The following is a 20,747-nucleotide window of genomic DNA, read 5'->3' as shown; positions in this document are numbered from 1 at the left end:
GTCAGAAGTGATCAAAACTTTCAATAACTTGCCAAAACATAATCAAAACAAATGAAAGCAAACCAAAACATTCCAAATACCCGCCAAAATATTTGAAAACCCGCCAAAACTCATCCAAAAATATTTTCAAACCCGCCAAAATAGAAAACCAGACAGAAGTGATCAATACATTCGAAAAAACCTGACAAAACATGATAAAGCCCACCAAAGCTAATCCAAACACACCAAAAACTGGGCTAAACAGAATCAAAACCTTCTAAAAACCGGCCAAAATATTTCAAAACCCGTCAAAACTAATCAAAACATTCCGAATACCCGCCAAAACATTCCAAATACCCGCCAAAATATTTTAAACCCCGCCAAAAGGAATCCAAACATTCCAAAACCTGCCAACACAATAAAAACAACTCAAGAGAATACAAAACATTCTAAAACCCAACCAAAACATTCCCGAAAACCCGACAAAACATCATAAAAACAAATCAAAACCAACCAAAATATTCCGAAAACCCGCCAAAATAATTTAGACCCACAAAACTCATCAAAACATTCTGAAAAAATGCCAAAACATTAGAAAACCAGCCAGAACTGATCAAAACATTCAAAAAACTTGGCAAAACATCATAAAAACAAATCAAAACCAACCAAAACATTCCAAAAACCCGACAAAATAGTTTACAACCTGCCAAAACTGATCAAAACATTCTGAAAAGATGCCAAAATACTTGAAAACCAGTAAGAAGTGATCGAAACTTTCAATAACTTGCCAAAACATAATCAAAACAAATGAAAGCAAACCAAAACATTCCAAATACCCGCCAAAATATTTTAAAACCCGCCAAAACGAATCCAAACGTTCCACAACCTGCCAAGACAATAAAAACAACACAAGAGAAAACAAAACATTCTAAAACACCACCAAAACATTCCGAAAACCCGCCAAAAGATCATCAAAACAAATCAAAACAAACCAAACAATAGGAGGAACACGGCAACATATTGGCAAGCAAGAGATGGAGAGCGCGGCACCTTCTAGGAGGCCAAGAAAGAAGCCGCACAACACCTGCACTGTGTCTGCAACTTTCAAACTGCTAGAAGCTAGTGGCTTGCCACTGGCCTGCCTCTTCAATTGCCATTAGCATTCCAATGGAAGCTATTCTTGGACAACTTTGCTCTGCTTGCTGCTAGTTCTGCCCCAGCCTACCATAGATAACCTTGCTCTTCCCTTGAGGCTCTGAGATGCCAAGAACTTGTCAACTTCAAAGGGCGGGCCGGGCTACATCTACTCAGCTGCCACAGTTTCTCCTTGCTAGACCTAGTGGGAAAGCATTTTGCTGAGATGCAGAAGGCAAGAAACGCACAATACGGAGACGCGGAGCTGTCCCAAGTGCCGCTGCCAGGCGTCTTGCCGCAGAAGGAGCGCCCCGGAGCGCACCGCAACCGGCACCGTCATCTCTGCGCAAAGAGCCAAAATATTTGAAAACCCGCCAAAACTAATCCAAAAATATTTTCAAACCCGCCAAAATAGAAAACCAGACAGAAGTGATCAATACATTCGAAAAAACCTGACAAAACATGATAAAGCCCACCAAAGCTAATCCAAACACACCAAAAACTGGGCTAAACAGAATCAAAACCTTCTAAAAACCGGCCAAAATATTTCAAAACCCGTCAAAACTAATCAAAACATTCCGAATACCCGCCAAAACATTCCAAATACCCGCCAAAATATTTTAAACCCCGCCAAAAGGAATCCAAACATTCCAAAACCTGCCAACACAATAAAAACAACTCAAGAGAATACAAAACATTCTAAAACCCAACCAAAACATTCCCGAAAACCCGACAAAACATCATAAAAACAAATCAAAACCAACCAAAATATTCCGAAAACCCGCCAAAATAATTTAGACCCACAAAACTCATCAAAACATTCTGAAAAAATGCCAAAACATTAGAAAACCAGCCAGAACTGATCAAAACATTCAAAAAACTTGGCAAAACATCACAAAAACAAATCAAAACCAACCAAAACATTCCTAAAACCCGACAAAATAGTTTACAACCTGCCAAAACTGATCAAAACATTCTGAAAAGATGCCAAAATACTAGAAAACCAGTCAGAAGTGATCAAAACTTTCAATAACTTGCCAAAACATAATCAAAACAAATGAAAGCAAACCAAAACATTCCAAATACCCGCCAAAATATTTTAAAACCCGCCAAAACGAATCCAAACGTTCCACAACCTGCCAAGACAATAAAAACAACACAAGAGAAAACAAAACATTCTAAAACACCACCAAAACATTCCGAAAACCCGCCAAAACATCATCAAAACAAATCAAAACAAACCAAACAATAGGAGGAACACGGCAACATATTGGCAAGCAAGAGACGGAGAGCGCGGCACCTTCTAGGAGGCCAAGAAAGAAGCCGCACAACACCTGCACTGTGTCTGCAACTTTCAAACTGCTAGAAGCTAGTGGCTTGCCACTGGCCTGCCTCTTCAATTGCCATTAGCATTCCAATGGAAGCTATTCTTGGACAATTTTGCTCTGCTTGCTGCTAGTTCTGCCCCAGCCTACCATAGATAACCTTGCTCTTCCCTTGAGGCTCTGAGATGCCAAGAACTTGTCAACTTCAAAGGGCGGGCCGGGCTACATCTACTCAGCTGCCACAGTTTCTCCTTGCTAGACCTAGTGGGAAAGCATTTTGCTGAGATGCAGAAGGCAAGAAACGCAGAATACGGAGACGCGGAGCTGTCCCAAGTGCCGCTGCCAGGCGTCTTGCCGCAGAAGGAGCGCCCCGGAGCGCACCGCAACCGGCACCGTTGTCTCTGCGCAAAGAGCCAAAATATTTGAAAACCCGCCAAAACTAATCCAAAAATATTTTCAAACCCGCCAAAATAGAAAACCAGACAGAAGTGATCAATACATTCGAAAAAACCTGACAAAACATGATAAAGCCCACCAAAGCTAATCCAAACACACCAAAAACTGGGCTAAACAGAATCAAAACCTTCTAAAAACCGGCCAAAATATTTCAAAACCCGTCAAAACTAATCAAAACATTCCGAATACCCGCCAAAACATTCCAAATACCCGCCAAAATATTTTAAACCCCGCCAAAAGGAATCCAAACATTCCAAAACCTGCCAACACAATAAAAACAACTCAAGAGAATACAAAACATTCTAAAACCCAACCAAAACATTCCCGAAAACCCGACAAAACATCATAAAAACAAATCAAAACCAACCAAAATATTCCGAAAACCCGCCAAAATAATTTAGACCCACAAAACTCATCAAAACATTCTGAAAAAATGCCAAAACATTAGAAAACCAGCCAGAACTGATCAAAACATTCAAAAAACTTGGCAAAACATCATAAAAACAAATCAAAACCAACCAAAACATTCCAAAAACCCGACAAAATAGTTTACAACCTGCCAAAACTGATCAAAACATTCTGAAAAGATGCCAAAATACTTGAAAACCAGTAAGAAGTGATCGAAACTTTCAATAACTTGCCAAAACATAATCAAAACAAATGAAAGCAAACCAAAACATTCCAAATACCCGCCAAAATATTTTAAAACCCGCCAAAACGAATCCAAACGTTCCACAACCTGCCAAGACAATAAAAACAACACAAGAGAAAACAAAACATTCTAAAACACCACCAAAACATTCCGAAAACCCGCCAAAAGATCATCAAAACAAATCAAAACAAACCAAACAATAGGAGGAACACGGCAACATATTGGCAAGCAAGAGATGGAGAGCGCGGCACCTTCTAGGAGGCCAAGAAAGAAGCCGCACAACACCTGCACTGTGTCTGCAACTTTCAAACTGCTAGAAGCTAGTGGCTTGCCACTGGCCTGCCTCTTCAATTGCCATTAGCATTCCAATGGAAGCTATTCTTGGACAACTTTGCTCTGCTTGCTGCTAGTTCTGCCCCAGCCTACCATAGATAACCTTGCTCTTCCCTTGAGGCTCTGAGATGCCAAGAACTTGTCAACTTCAAAGGGCGGGCCGGGCTACATCTACTCAGCTGCCACAGTTTCTCCTTGCTAGACCTAGTGGGAAAGCATTTTGCTGAGATGCAGAAGGCAAGAAACGCAGAATACGGAGACGCGGAGCTGTCCCAAGTGCCGCTGCCAGGCGTCTTGCCGCAGAAGGAGCGCCCCGGAGCGCACCGCAACCGGCACCGTCATCTCTGCGCAAAGAGCCAAAATATTTGAAAACCCGCCAAAACTAATCCAAAAATATTTTCAAACCCGCCAAAATAGAAAACCAGACAGAAGTGATCAATACATTCGAAAAAACCTGACAAAACATGATAAAGCCCACCAAAGCTAATCCAAACACACCAAAAACTGGGCTAAACAGAATCAAAACCTTCTAAAAACCGGCCAAAATATTTCAAAACCCGTCAAAACTAATCAAAACATTCCGAATACCCGCCAAAACATTCCAAATACCCGCCAAAATATTTTAAACCCCGCCAAAAGGAATCCAAACATTCCAAAACCTGCCAACACAATAAAAACAACTCAAGAGAATACAAAACATTCTAAAACCCAACCAAAACATTCCCGAAAACCCGACAAAACATCATAAAAACAAATCAAAACCAACCAAAATATTCCGAAAACCCGCCAAAATAATTTAGACCCACAAAACTCATCAAAACATTCTGAAAAAATGCCAAAACATTAGAAAACCAGCCAGAACTGATCAAAACATTCAAAAAACTTGGCAAAACATCACAAAAACAAATCAAAACCAACCAAAACATTCCTAAAACCCGACAAAATAGTTTACAACCTGCCAAAACTGATCAAAACATTCTGAAAAGATGCCAAAATACTAGAAAACCAGTCAGAAGTGATCAAAACTTTCAATAACTTGCCAAAACATAATCAAAACAAATGAAAGCAAACCAAAACATTCCAAATACCCGCCAAAATATTTGAAAACCCGCCAAAACGAATCCAAACGTTCCACAACCTGCCAAGACAATAAAAACAACACAAGAGAAAACAAAACATTCTAAAACACCACCAAAACATTCCGAAAACCCGCCAAAACATCATCAAAACAAATCAAAACAAACCAAACAATAGGAGGAACACGGCAACATATTGGCAAGCAAGAGACGGAGAGCGCGGCACCTTCTAGGAGGCCAAGAAAGAAGCCGCACAACACCTGCACTGTGTCTGCAACTTTCAAACTGCTAGAAGCTAGTGGCTTGCCACTGGCCTGCCTCTTCAATTGCCATTAGCATTCCAATGGAAGCTATTCTTGGACAATTTTGCTCTGCTTGCTGCTAGTTCTGCCCCAGCCTACCATAGATAACCTTGCTCTTCCCTTGAGGCTCTGAGATGCCAAGAACTTGTCAACTTCAAAGGGCGGGCCGGGCTACATCTACTCAGCTGCCACAGTTTCTCCTTGCTAGACCTAGTGGGAAAGCATTTTGCTGAGATGCAGAAGGCAAGAAACGCAGAATACGGAGACGCGGAGCTGTCCCAAGTGCCGCTGCCAGGCGTCTTGCCGCAGAAGGAGCGCCCCGGAGCGCACCGCAACCGGCACCGTTGTCTCTGCGCAAAGAGCCAAAATATTTGAAAACCCGCCAAAACTAATCCAAAAATATTTTCAAACCCGCCAAAATAGAAAACCAGACAGAAGTGATCAATACATTCGAAAAAACCTGACAAAACATGATAAAGCCCACCAAAGCTAATCCAAACACACCAAAAACTGGTCTAAACAGAATCAAAACCTTCTAAAAACCGGCCAAAATATTTCAAAACCCGTCAAAACTAATCAAAACATTCCGAATACCCGCCAAAACATTCCAAATACCCGCCAAAATATTTTAAACCCCGCCAAAAGGAATCCAAACATTCCAAAACCTGCCAACACAATAAAAACAACTCAAGAGAATACAAAACATTCTAAAACCCAACCAAAACATTCCCGAAAACCCGACAAAACATCATAAAAACAAATCAAAACCAACCAAAATATTCCGAAAACCCGCCAAAATAATTTAGACCCACAAAACTCATCAAAACATTCTGAAAAAATGCCAAAACATTAGAAAACCAGCCAGAACTGATCAAAACATTCAAAAAACTTGGCAAAACATCACAAAAACAAATCAAAACCAACCAAAACATTCCTAAAACCCGACAAAATAGTTTACAACCTGCCAAAACTGATCAAAACATTCTGAAAAGATGCCAAAATACTAGAAAACCAGTCAGAAGTGATCAAAACTTTCAATAACTTGCCAAAACATAATCAAAACAAATGAAAGCAAACCAAAACATTCCAAATACCCGCCAAAATATTTTAAAACCCGCCAAAACGAATCCAAACGTTCCACAACCTGCCAAGACAATAAAAACAACACAAGAGAAAACAAAACATTCTAAAACACCACCAAAACATTCCGAAAACCCGCCAAAAGATCATCAAAACAAATCAAAACAAACCAAACAATAGGAGGAACATGGCAACATATTGGCAAGCAAGAGACGGAGAGCGCGGCACCACGGCACCTTCTAGGAGGCCAAGAAAGAAGCCGCACAACACCTGCACTGTGTCTGCAACTTTCAAACTGCTAGAAGCTAGTGGCTTGCCACTGGCCTGCCTCTTCAATTGCCATTAGCATTCCAATGGAAGCTATTCTTGGACAACTTTGCTCTGCTTGCTGCTAGTTCTGCCCCAGCCTACCATAGATAACCTTGCTCTTCCCTTGAGGCTCTGAGATGCCAAGAACTTGTCAACTTCAAAGGGCGGGCCGGGCTACATCTACTCAGCTGCCACAGTTTCTCCTTGCTAGACCTAGTGGGAAAGCATTTTGCTGAGATGCAGAAGGCAAGAAACGCAGAATACGGAGACGCGGAGCTGTCCCAAGTGCCGCTGCCAGGCGTCTTGCCGCAGAAGGAGCGCCCCGGAGCGCACCGCAACCGGCACCGTCATCTCTGCGCAAAGAGCCAAAATATTTGAAAACCCGCCAAAACTAATCCAAAAATATTTTCAAACCCGCCAAAATAGAAAACCAGACAGAAGTGATCAATACATTCGAAAAAACCTGACAAAACATGATAAAGCCCACCAAAGCTAATCCAAACACACCAAAAACTGGGCTAAACAGAATCAAAACCTTCTAAAAACCGGCCAAAATATTTCAAAACCCGTCAAAACTAATCAAAACATTCCGAATACCCGCCAAAACATTCCAAATACCCGCCAAAATATTTTAAACCCCGCCAAAAGGAATCCAAACATTCCAAAACCTGCCAACACAATAAAAACAACTCAAGAGAATACAAAACATTCTAAAACCCAACCAAAACATTCCCCAAAACCCGACAAAACATCATAAAAACAAATCAAAACCAACCAAAATATTCCGAAAACCCGCCAAAATAATTTAGACCCACAAAACTCATCAAAACATTCTGAAAAAATGCCAAAACATTAGAAAACCAGCCAGAACTGATCAAAACATTCAAAAAACTTGGCAAAACATCACAAAAACAAATCAAAACCAACCAAAACATTCCTAAAACCCGACAAAATAGTTTACAACCTGCCAAAACTGATCAAAACATTCTGAAAAGATGCCAAAATACTAGAAAACCAGTCAGAAGTGATCAAAACTTTCAATAACTTGCCAAAACATAATCAAAACAAATGAAAGCAAACCAAAACATTCCAAATACCCGCCAAAATATTTGAAAACCCGCCAAAACGAATCCAAACGTTCCACAACCTGCCAAGACAATAAAAACAACACAAGAGAAAACAAAACATTCTAAAACACCACCAAAACATTCCGAAAACCCGCCAAAACATCATCAAAACAAATCAAAACAAACCAAACAATAGGAGGAACACGGCAACATATTGGCAAGCAAGAGACGGAGAGCGCGGCACCTTCTAGGAGGCCAAGAAAGAAGCCGCACAACACCTGCACTGTGTCTGCAACTTTCAAACTGCTAGAAGCTAGTGGCTTGCCACTGGCCTGCCTCTTCAATTGCCATTAGCATTCCAATGGAAGCTATTCTTGGACAATTTTGCTCTGCTTGCTGCTAGTTCTGCCCCAGCCTACCATAGATAACCTTGCTCTTCCCTTGAGGCTCTGAGATGCCAAGAACTTGTCAACTTCAAAGGGCGGGCCGGGCTACATCTACTCAGCTGCCACAGTTTCTCCTTGCTAGACCTAGTGGGAAAGCATTTTGCTGAGATGCAGAAGGCAAGAAACGCAGAATACGGAGACGCGGAGCTGTCCCAAGTGCCGCTGCCAGGCGTCTTGCCGCAGAAGGAGCGCCCCGGAGCGCACCGCAACCGGCACCGTTGTCTCTGCGCAAAGAGCCAAAATATTTGAAAACCCGCCAAAACTAATCCAAAAATATTTTCAAACCCGCCAAAATAGAAAACCAGACAGAAGTGATCAATACATTCGAAAAAACCTGACAAAACATGATAAAGCCCACCAAAGCTAATCCAAACACACCAAAAACTGGTCTAAACAGAATCAAAACCTTCTAAAAACCGGCCAAAATATTTCAAAACCCGTCAAAACTAATCAAAACATTCCGAATACCCGCCAAAACATTCCAAATACCCGCCAAAATATTTTAAACCCCGCCAAAAGGAATCCAAACATTCCAAAACCTGCCAACACAATAAAAACAACTCAAGAGAATACAAAACATTCTAAAACCCAACCAAAACATTCCCGAAAACCCGACAAAACATCATAAAAACAAATCAAAACCAACCAAAATATTCCGAAAACCCGCCAAAATAATTTAGACCCACAAAACTCATCAAAACATTCTGAAAAAATGCCAAAACATTAGAAAACCAGCCAGAACTGATCAAAACATTCAAAAAACTTGGCAAAACATCACAAAAACAAATCAAAACCAACCAAAACATTCCTAAAACCCGACAAAATAGTTTACAACCTGCCAAAACTGATCAAAACATTCTGAAAAGATGCCAAAATACTAGAAAACCAGTCAGAAGTGATCAAAACTTTCAATAACTTGCCAAAACATAATCAAAACAAATGAAAGCAAACCAAAACATTCCAAATACCCGCCAAAATATTTTAAAACCCGCCAAAACGAATCCAAACGTTCCACAACCTGCCAAGACAATAAAAACAACACAAGAGAAAACAAAACATTCTAAAACACCACCAAAACATTCCGAAAACCCGCCAAAAGATCATCAAAACAAATCAAAACAAACCAAACAATAGGAGGAACACGGCAACATATTGGCAAGCAAGAGATGGAGAGCGCGGCACCTTCTAGGAGGCCAAGAAAGAAGCCGCACAACACCTGCACTGTGTCTGCAACTTTCAAACTGCTAGAAGCTAGTGGCTTGCCACTGGCCTGCCTCTTCAATTGCCATTAGCATTCCAATGGAAGCTATTCTTGGACAACTTTGCTCTGCTTGCTGCTAGTTCTGCCCCAGCCTACCATAGATAACCTTGCTCTTCCCTTGAGGCTCTGAGATGCCAAGAACTTGTCAACTTCAAAGGGCGGGCCGGGCTACATCTACTCAGCTGCCACAGTTTCTCCTTGCTAGACCTAGTGGGAAAGCATTTTGCTGAGATGCAGAAGGCAAGAAACGCACAATACGGAGACGCGGAGCTGTCCCAAGTGCCGCTGCCAGGCGTCTTGCCGCAGAAGGAGCGCCCCGGAGCGCACCGCAACCGGCACCGTCATCTCTGCGCAAAGAGCCAAAATATTTGAAAACCCGCCAAAACTAATCCAAAAATATTTTCAAACCCGCCAAAATAGAAAACCAGACAGAAGTGATCAATACATTCGAAAAAACCTGACAAAACATGATAAAGCCCACCAAAGCTAATCCAAACACACCAAAAACTGGGCTAAACAGAATCAAAACCTTCTAAAAACCGGCCAAAATATTTCAAAACCCGTCAAAACTAATCAAAACATTCCGAATACCCGCCAAAACATTCCAAATACCCGCCAAAATATTTTAAACCCCGCCAAAAGGAATCCAAACATTCCAAAACCTGCCAACACAATAAAAACAACTCAAGAGAATACAAAACATTCTAAAACCCAACCAAAACATTCCCGAAAACCCGACAAAACATCATAAAAACAAATCAAAACCAACCAAAATATTCCGAAAACCCGCCAAAATAATTTAGACCCACAAAACTCATCAAAACATTCTGAAAAAATGCCAAAACATTAGAAAACCAGCCAGAACTGATCAAAACATTCAAAAAACTTGGCAAAACATCACAAAAACAAATCAAAACCAACCAAAACATTCCTAAAACCCGACAAAATAGTTTACAACCTGCCAAAACTGATCAAAACATTCTGAAAAGATGCCAAAATACTAGAAAACCAGTCAGAAGTGATCAAAACTTTCAATAACTTGCCAAAACATAATCAAAACAAATGAAAGCAAACCAAAACATTCCAAATACCCGCCAAAATATTTTAAAACCCGCCAAAACGAATCCAAACGTTCCACAACCTGCCAAGACAATAAAAACAACACAAGAGAAAACAAAACATTCTAAAACACCACCAAAACATTCCGAAAACCCGCCAAAACATCATCAAAACAAATCAAAACAAACCAAACAATAGGAGGAACACGGCAACATATTGGCAAGCAAGAGACGGAGAGCGCGGCACCTTCTAGGAGGCCAAGAAAGAAGCCGCACAACACCTGCACTGTGTCTGCAACTTTCAAACTGCTAGAAGCTAGTGGCTTGCCACTGGCCTGCCTCTTCAATTGCCATTAGCATTCCAATGGAAGCTATTCTTGGACAATTTTGCTCTGCTTGCTGCTAGTTCTGCCCCAGCCTACCATAGATAACCTTGCTCTTCCCTTGAGGCTCTGAGATGCCAAGAACTTGTCAACTTCAAAGGGCGGGCCGGGCTACATCTACTCAGCTGCCACAGTTTCTCCTTGCTAGACCTAGTGGGAAAGCATTTTGCTGAGATGCAGAAGGCAAGAAACGCAGAATACGGAGACGCGGAGCTGTCCCAAGTGCCGCTGCCAGGCGTCTTGCCGCAGAAGGAGCGCCCCGGAGCGCACCGCAACCGGCACCGTTGTCTCTGCGCAAAGAGCCAAAATATTTGAAAACCCGCCAAAACTAATCCAAAAATATTTTCAAACCCGCCAAAATAGAAAACCAGACAGAAGTGATCAATACATTCGAAAAAACCTGACAAAACATGATAAAGCCCACCAAAGCTAATCCAAACACACCAAAAACTGGGCTAAACAGAATCAAAACCTTCTAAAAACCGGCCAAAATATTTCAAAACCCGTCAAAACTAATCAAAACATTCCGAATACCCGCCAAAACATTCCAAATACCCGCCAAAATATTTTAAACCCCGCCAAAAGGAATCCAAACATTCCAAAACCTGCCAACACAATAAAAACAACTCAAGAGAATACAAAACATTCTAAAACCCAACCAAAACATTCCCGAAAACCCGACAAAACATCATAAAAACAAATCAAAACCAACCAAAATATTCCGAAAACCCGCCAAAATAATTTAGACCCACAAAACTCATCAAAACATTCTGAAAAAATGCCAAAACATTAGAAAACCAGCCAGAACTGATCAAAACATTCAAAAAACTTGGCAAAACATCATAAAAACAAATCAAAACCAACCAAAACATTCCAAAAACCCGACAAAATAGTTTACAACCTGCCAAAACTGATCAAAACATTCTGAAAAGATGCCAAAATACTTGAAAACCAGTAAGAAGTGATCAAAACTTTCAATAACTTGCCAAAACATAATCAAAACAAATGAAAGCAAACCAAAACATTCCAAATACCCGCCAAAATATTTGAAAACCCGCCAAAACGAATCCAAACGTTCCACAACCTGCCAAGACAATAAAAACAACACAAGAGAAAACAAAACATTCTAAAACACCACCAAAACATTCCGAAAACCCGCCAAAAGATCATCAAAACAAATCAAAACAAACCAAACAATAGGAGGAACACGGCAACATATTGGCAAGCAAGAGATGGAGAGCGCGGCACCTTCTAGGAGGCCAAGAAAGAAGCCGCACAACACCTGCACTGTGTCTGCAACTTTCAAACTGCTAGAAGCTAGTGGCTTGCCACTGGCCTGCCTCTTCAATTGCCATTAGCATTCCAATGGAAGCTATTCTTGGACAACTTTGCTCTGCTTGCTGCTAGTTCTGCCCCAGCCTACCATAGATAACCTTGCTCTTCCCTTGAGGCTCTGAGATGCCAAGAACTTGTCAACTTCAAAGGGCGGGCCGGGCTACATCTACTCAGCTGCCACAGTTTCTCCTTGCTAGACCTAGTGGGAAAGCATTTTGCTGAGATGCAGAAGGCAAGAAACGCACAATACGGAGACGCGGAGCTGTCCCAAGTGCCGCTGCCAGGCGTCTTGCCGCAGAAGGAGCGCCCCGGAGCGCACCGCAACCGGCACCGTCATCTCTGCGCAAAGAGCCAAAATATTTGAAAACCCGCCAAAACTAATCCAAAAATATTTTCAAACCCGCCAAAATAGAAAACCAGACAGAAGTGATCAATACATTCGAAAAAACCTGACAAAACATGATAAAGCCCACCAAAGCTAATCCAAACACACCAAAAACTGGGCTAAACAGAATCAAAACCTTCTAAAAACCGGCCAAAATATTTCAAAACCCGTCAAAACTAATCAAAACATTCCGAATACCCGCCAAAACATTCCAAATACCCGCCAAAATATTTTAAACCCCGCCAAAAGGAATCCAAACATTCCAAAACCTGCCAACACAATAAAAACAACTCAAGAGAATACAAAACATTCTAAAACCCAACCAAAACATTCCCGAAAACCCGACAAAACATCATAAAAACAAATCAAAACCAACCAAAATATTCCGAAAACCCGCCAAAATAATTTAGACCCACAAAACTCATCAAAACATTCTGAAAAAATGCCAAAACATTAGAAAACCAGCCAGAACTGATCAAAACATTCAAAAAACTTGGCAAAACATCACAAAAACAAATCAAAACCAACCAAAACATTCCTAAAACCCGACAAAATAGTTTACAACCTGCCAAAACTGATCAAAACATTCTGAAAAGATGCCAAAATACTAGAAAACCAGTCAGAAGTGATCAAAACTTTCAATAATTTGCCAAAACATAATCAAAACAAATGAAAGCAAACCAAAACATTCCAAATACCCGCCAAAATATTTGAAAACCCGCCAAAACTCATCCAAAAATATTTTCAAACCCGCCAAAATAGAAAACCAGACAGAAGTGATCAATACATTCGAAAAAACCTGACAAAACATGATAAAGCCCACCAAAGCTAATCCAAACACACCAAAAACTGGGCTAAACAGAATCAAAACCTTCTAAAAACCGGCCAAAATATTTCAAAACCCGTCAAAACTAATCAAAACATTCCGAATACCCGCCAAAACATTCCAAATACCCGCCAAAATATTTTAAACCCCGCCAAAAGGAATCCAAACATTCCAAAACCTGCCAACACAATAAAAACAACTCAAGAGAATACAAAACATTCTAAAACCCAACCAAAACATTCCCGAAAACCCGACAAAACATCATAAAAACAAATCAAAACCAACCAAAATATTCCGAAAACCCGCCAAAATAATTTAGACCCACAAAACTCATCAAAACATTCTGAAAAAATGCCAAAACATTAGAAAACCAGCCAGAACTGATCAAAACATTCAAAAAACTTGGCAAAACATCATAAAAACAAATCAAAACCAACCAAAACATTCCAAAAACCCGACAAAATAGTTTACAACCTGCCAAAACTGATCAAAACATTCTGAAAAGATGCCAAAATACTTGAAAACCAGTAAGAAGTGATCGAAACTTTCAATAACTTGCCAAAACATAATCAAAACAAATGAAAGCAAACCAAAACATTCCAAATACCCGCCAAAATATTTTAAAACCCGCCAAAACGAATCCAAACGTTCCACAACCTGCCAAGACAATAAAAACAACACAAGAGAAAACAAAACATTCTAAAACACCACCAAAACATTCCGAAAACCCGCCAAAAGATCATCAAAACAAATCAAAACAAACCAAACAATAGGAGGAACACGGCAACATATTGGCAAGCAAGAGATGGAGAGCGCGGCACCTTCTAGGAGGCCAAGAAAGAAGCCGCACAACACCTGCACTGTGTCTGCAACTTTCAAACTGCTAGAAGCTAGTGGCTTGCCACTGGCCTGCCTCTTCAATTGCCATTAGCATTCCAATGGAAGCTATTCTTGGACAACTTTGCTCTGCTTGCTGCTAGTTCTGCCCCAGCCTACCATAGATAACCTTGCTCTTCCCTTGAGGCTCTGAGATGCCAAGAACTTGTCAACTTCAAAGGGCGGGCCGGGCTACATCTACTCAGCTGCCACAGTTTCTCCTTGCTAGACCTAGTGGGAAAGCATTTTGCTGAGATGCAGAAGGCAAGAAACGCACAATACGGAGACGCGGAGCTGTCCCAAGTGCCGCTGCCAGGCGTCTTGCCGCAGAAGGAGCGCCCCGGAGCGCACCGCAACCGGCACCGTCATCTCTGCGCAAAGAGCCAAAATATTTGAAAACCCGCCAAAACTAATCCAAAAATATTTTCAAACCCGCCAAAATAGAAAACCAGACAGAAGTGATCAATACATTCGAAAAAACCTGACAAAACATGATAAAGCCCACCAAAGCTAATCCAAACACACCAAAAACTGGGCTAAACAGAATCAAAACCTTCTAAAAACCGGCCAAAATATTTCAAAACCCGTCAAAACTAATCAAAACATTCCGAATACCCGCCAAAACATTCCAAATACCCGCCAAAATATTTTAAACCCCGCCAAAAGGAATCCAAACATTCCAAAACCTGCCAACACAATAAAAACAACTCAAGAGAATACAAAACATTCTAAAACCCAACCAAAACATTCCCGAAAACCCGACAAAACATCATAAAAACAAATCAAAACCAACCAAAATATTCCGAAAACCCGCCAAAATAATTTAGACCCACAAAACTCATCAAAACATTCTGAAAAAATGCCAAAACATTAGAAAACCAGCCAGAACTGATCAAAACATTCAAAAAACTTGGCAAAACATCACAAAAACAAATCAAAACCAACCAAAACATTCCTAAAACCCGACAAAATAGTTTACAACCTGCCAAAACTGATCAAAACATTCTGAAAAGATGCCAAAATACTAGAAAACCAGTCAGAAGTGATCAAAACTTTCAATAACTTGCCAAAACATAATCAAAACAAATGAAAGCAAACCAAAACATTCCAAATACCCGCCAAAATATTTTAAAACCCGCCAAAACGAATCCAAACGTTCCACAACCTGCCAAGACAATAAAAACAACACAAGAGAAAACAAAACATTCTAAAACACCACCAAAACATTCCGAAAACCCGCCAAAACATCATCAAAACAAATCAAAACAAACCAAACAATAGGAGGAACACGGCAACATATTGGCAAGCAAGAGACGGAGAGCGCGGCACCTTCTAGGAGGCCAAGAAAGAAGCCGCACAACACCTGCACTGTGTCTGCAACTTTCAAACTGCTAGAAGCTAGTGGCTTGCCACTGGCCTGCCTCTTCAATTGCCATTAGCATTCCAATGGAAGCTATTCTTGGACAATTTTGCTCTGCTTGCTGCTAGTTCTGCCCCAGCCTACCATAGATAACCTTGCTCTTCCCTTGAGGCTCTGAGATGCCAAGAACTTGTCAACTTCAAAGGGCGGGCCGGGCTACATCTACTCAGCTGCCACAGTTTCTCCTTGCTAGACCTAGTGGGAAAGCATTTTGCTGAGATGCAGAAGGCAAGAAACGCAGAATACGGAGACGCGGAGCTGTCCCAAGTGCCGCTGCCAGGCGTCTTGCCGCAGAAGGAGCGCCCCGGAGCGCACCGCAACCGGCACCGTTGTCTCTGCGCAAAGAGCCAAAATATTTGAAAACCCGCCAAAACTAATCCAAAAATATTTTCAAACCCGCCAAAATAGAAAACCAGACAGAAGTGATCAATACATTCGAAAAAACCTGACAAAACATGATAAAGCCCACCAAAGCTAATCCAAACACACCAAAAACTGGGCTAAACAGAATCAAAACCTTCTAAAAACCGGCCAAAATATTTCAAAACCCGTCAAAACTAATCAAAACATTCCGAATACCCGCCAAAACATTCCAAATACCCGCCAAAATATTTTAAACCCCGCCAAAAGGAATCCAAACATTCCAAAACCTGCCAACACAATAAAAACAACTCAAGAGAATACAAAACATTCTAAAACCCAACCAAAACATTCCCGAAAACCCGACAAAACATCATAAAAACAAATCAAAACCAACCAAAATATTCCGAAAACCCGCCAAAATAATTTAGACCCACAAAACTCAGCAAAACATTCTGAAAAAATGCCAAAACATTAGAAAACCAGCCAGAACTGATCAAAACATTCAAAAAACTTGGCAAAACATCATAAAAACAAATCAAAACCAACCAAAACATTCCAAAAACCCGACAAAATAGTTTACAACCTGCCAAAACTGATCAAAACATTCTGAAAAGATGCCAAAATACTTGAAAACCAGTAAGAAGTGATCGAAACTTTCAATAACTTGCCAAAACATAATCAAAACAAATGAAAGCAAACCAAAACATTCCAAATACCCGCCAAAATATTTTAAAACCCGCCAAAACGAATCCAAACGTTCCACAACCTGCCAAGACAATAAAAACAACACAAGAGAAAACAAAACATTCTAAAACACCACCAAAACATTCCGAAAACCCGCCAAAAGATCATCAAAACAAATCAAAACAAACCAAACAATAGGAGGAACACGGCAACATATTGGCAAGCAAGAGATGGAGAGCGCGGCACCTTCTAGGAGGCCAAGAAAGAAGCCGCACAACACCTGCACTGTGTCTGCAACTTTCAAACTGCTAGAAGCTAGTGGCTTGCCACTGGCCTGCCTCTTCAATTGCCATTAGCATTCCAATGGAAGCTATTCTTGGACAACTTTGCTCTGCTTGCTGCTAGTTCTGCCCCAGCCTACCATAGATAACCTTGCTCTTCCCTTGAGGCTCTGAGATGCCAAGAACTTGTCAACTTCAAAGGGCGGGCCGGGCTACATCTACTCAGCTGCCACAGTTTCTCCTTGCTAGACCTAGTGGGAAAGCATTTTGCTGAGATGCAGAAGGCAAGAAACGCAGAATACGGAGACGCGGAGCTGTCCCAAGTGCCGCTGCCAGGCGTCTTGCCGCAGAAGGAGCGCCCCGGAGCGCACCGCAACCGGCACCGTCATCTCTGCGCAAAGAGCCAAAATATTTGAAAACCCGCCAAAACTAATCCAAAAATATTTTCAAACCCGCCAAAATAGAAAACCAGACAGAAGTGATCAATACATTCGAAAAAACCTGACAAAACATGATAAAGCCCACCAAAGCTAATCCAAACACACCAAAAACTGGGCTAAACAGAATCAAAACCTTCTAAAAACCGGCCAAAATATTTCAAAACCCGTCAAAACTAATCAAAACATTCCGAATACCCGCCAAAACATTCCAAATACCCGCCAAAATATTTTAAACCCCGCCAAAAGGAATCCAAACATTCCAAAACCTGCCAACACAATAAAAACAACTCAAGAGAATACAAAACATTCTAAAACCCAACCAAAACATTCCCGAAAACCCGACAAAACATCATAAAAACAAATCAAAACCAACCAAAATATTCCGAAAACCCGCCAAAATAATTTAGACCCACAAAACTCATCAAAACATTCTGAAAAAATGCCAAAACATTAGAAAACCAGCCAGAACTGATCAAAACATTCAAAAAACTTGGCAAAACATCACAAAAACAAATCAAAACCAACCAAAACATTCCTAAAACCCGACAAAATAGTTTACAACCTGCCAAAACTGATCAAAACATTCTGAAAAGATGCCAAAATACTAGAAAACCAGTCAGAAGTGATCAAAACTTTCAATAACTTGCCAAAACATAATCAAAACAAATGAAAGCAAACCAAAACATTCCAAATACCCGCCAAAATATTTGAAAACCCGCCAAAACGAATCCAAACGTTCCACAACCTGCCAAGACAATAAAAACAACACAAGAGAAAACAAAACATTCTAAAACACCACCAAAACATTCCGAAAACCCGCCAAAACATCATCAAAACAAATCAAAACAAACCAAACAATAGGAGGAACACGGCAACATATTGGCAAGCAAGAGACGGAGAGCGCGGCACCTTCTAGGAGGCCAAGAAAGAAGCCGCACAACACCTGCACTGTGTCTGCAACTTTCAAACTGCTAGAAGCTAGTGGCTTGCCACTGGCCTGCCTCTTCAATTGCCATTAGCATTCCAATGGAAGCTATTCTTGGACAATTTTGCTCTGCTTGCTGCTAGTTCTGCCCCAGCCTACCATAGATAACCTTGCTCTTCCCTTGAGGCTCTGAGATGCCAAGAACTTGTCAACTTCAAAGGGCGGGCCGGGCTACATCTACTCAGCTGCCACAGTTTCTCCTTGCTAGACCTAGTGGGAAAGCATTTTGCTGAGATGCAGAAGGCAAGAAACGCAGAATACGGAGACGCGGAGCTGTCCCAAGTGCCGCTGCCAGGCGTCTTGCCGCAGAAGGAGCGCCCCGGAGCGCACCGCAACCGGCACCGTTGTCTCTGCGCAAAGAGCCAAAATATTTGAAAACCCGCCAAAACTAATCCAAAAATATTTTCAAACCCGCCAAAATAGAAAACCAGACAGAAGTGATCAATACATTCGAAAAAACCTGACAAAACATGATAAAGCCCACCAAAGCTAATCCAAACACACCAAAAACTGGTCTAAACAGAATCAAAACCTTCTAAAAACCGGCCAAAATATTTCAAAACCCGTCAAAACTAATCAAAACATTCCGAATACCCGCCAAAACATTCCAAATACCCGCCAAAATATTTTAAACCCCGCCAAAAGGAATCCAAACATTCCAAAACCTGCCAACACAATAAAAACAACTCAAGAGAATACAAAACATTCTAAAACCCAACCAAAACATTCCCGAAAACCCGACAAAACATCATAAAAACAAATCAAAACCAACCAAAATATTCCGAAAACCCGCCAAAATAATTTAGACCCACAAAACTCATCAAAACATTCTGAAAAAATGCCAAAACATTAGAAAACCAGCCAGAACTGATCAAAACATTCAAAAAACTTGGCAAAACATCACAAAAACAAATCAAAACCAACCAAAACATTCCTAAAACCCGACAAAATAGTTTACAACCTGCCAAAACTGATCAAAACATTCTGAAAAGATGCCAAAATACTAGAAAACCAGTCAGAAGTGATCAAAACTTTCAATAACTTGCCAAAACATAATCAAAACAAATGAAAGCAAACCAAAACATTCCAAATACCCGCCAAAATATTTTAAAACCCGCCAAAACGAATCCAAACGTTCCACAACCTGCCAAGACAATAAAAACAACACAAGAGAAAACAAAACATTCTAAAACACCACCAAAACATTCCGAAAACCCGCCAAAACATCATCAAAACAAATCAAAACAAACCAAACAATAGGAGGAACATGGCAACATATTGGCAAGCAAGAGACGGAGAGCGCGGCACCACGGCACCTTCTAGGAGGCCAAGAAAGAAGCCGCACAACACCTGCACTGTGTCTGCAACTTTCAAACTGCTAGAAGCTAGTGGCTTGCCACTGGCCTGCCTCTTCAATTGCCATTAGCATTCCAATGGAAGCTATTCTTGGACAACTTTGCTCTGCTTGCTGCTAGTTCTGCCCCAGCCTACCATAGATAACCTTGCTCTTCCCTTGAGGCTCTGAGATGCCAAGAACTTGTCAACTTCAAAGGGCGGGCCGGGCTACATCTACTCAGCTGCCACAGTTTCTCCTTGCTAGACCTAGTGGGAAAGCATTTTGCTGAGATGCAGAAGGCAAGAAACGCAGAATACGGAGACGCGGAGCTGTCCCAAGTGCCGCTGCCAGGCGTCTTGCCGCAGAAGGAGCGCCCCGGAGCGCACCGCAACCGGCACCGTCATCTCTGCGCAAAGAGCCAAAATATTTGAAAACCCGCCAAAACTAATCCAAAAATATTTTCAAACCCGCCAAAATAGAAAACCAGACAGAAGTGATCAATACATTCGAAAAAACCTGACAAAACATGATAAAGCCCACCAAAGCTAATCCAAACACACCAAAAACTGGGCTAAACAGAATCAAAACCTTCTAAAAACCGGCCAAAATATTTCAAAACCCGTCAAAACTAATCAAAACATTCCGAATACCCGCCAAAACATTCCAAATACCCGCCAAAATATTTTAAACCCCGCCAAAAGGAATCCAAACATTCCAAAACCTGCCAACACAATAAAAACAACTCAAGAGAATACAAAACATTCTAAAACCCAACCAAAACATTCCCCAAAACCCGACAAAACATCATAAAAACAAATCAAAACCAACCAAAATATTCCGAAAACCCGCCAAAATAATTTAGACCCACAAAACTCATCAAAACATTCTGAAAAAATGCCAAAACATTAGAAAACCAGCCAGAACTGATCAAAACATTCAAAAAACTTGGCAAAAC

This window comes from Passer domesticus, chromosome 7 (genome assembly GCF_036417665.1).
Source record: "Passer domesticus isolate bPasDom1 chromosome 7, bPasDom1.hap1, whole genome shotgun sequence".
Taxonomy (NCBI): domain Eukaryota; kingdom Metazoa; phylum Chordata; class Aves; order Passeriformes; family Passeridae; genus Passer; species Passer domesticus.
The sequence above is the reverse complement of the archived record's forward strand: the minus strand, read 5'-3'. Positions refer to the sequence as shown.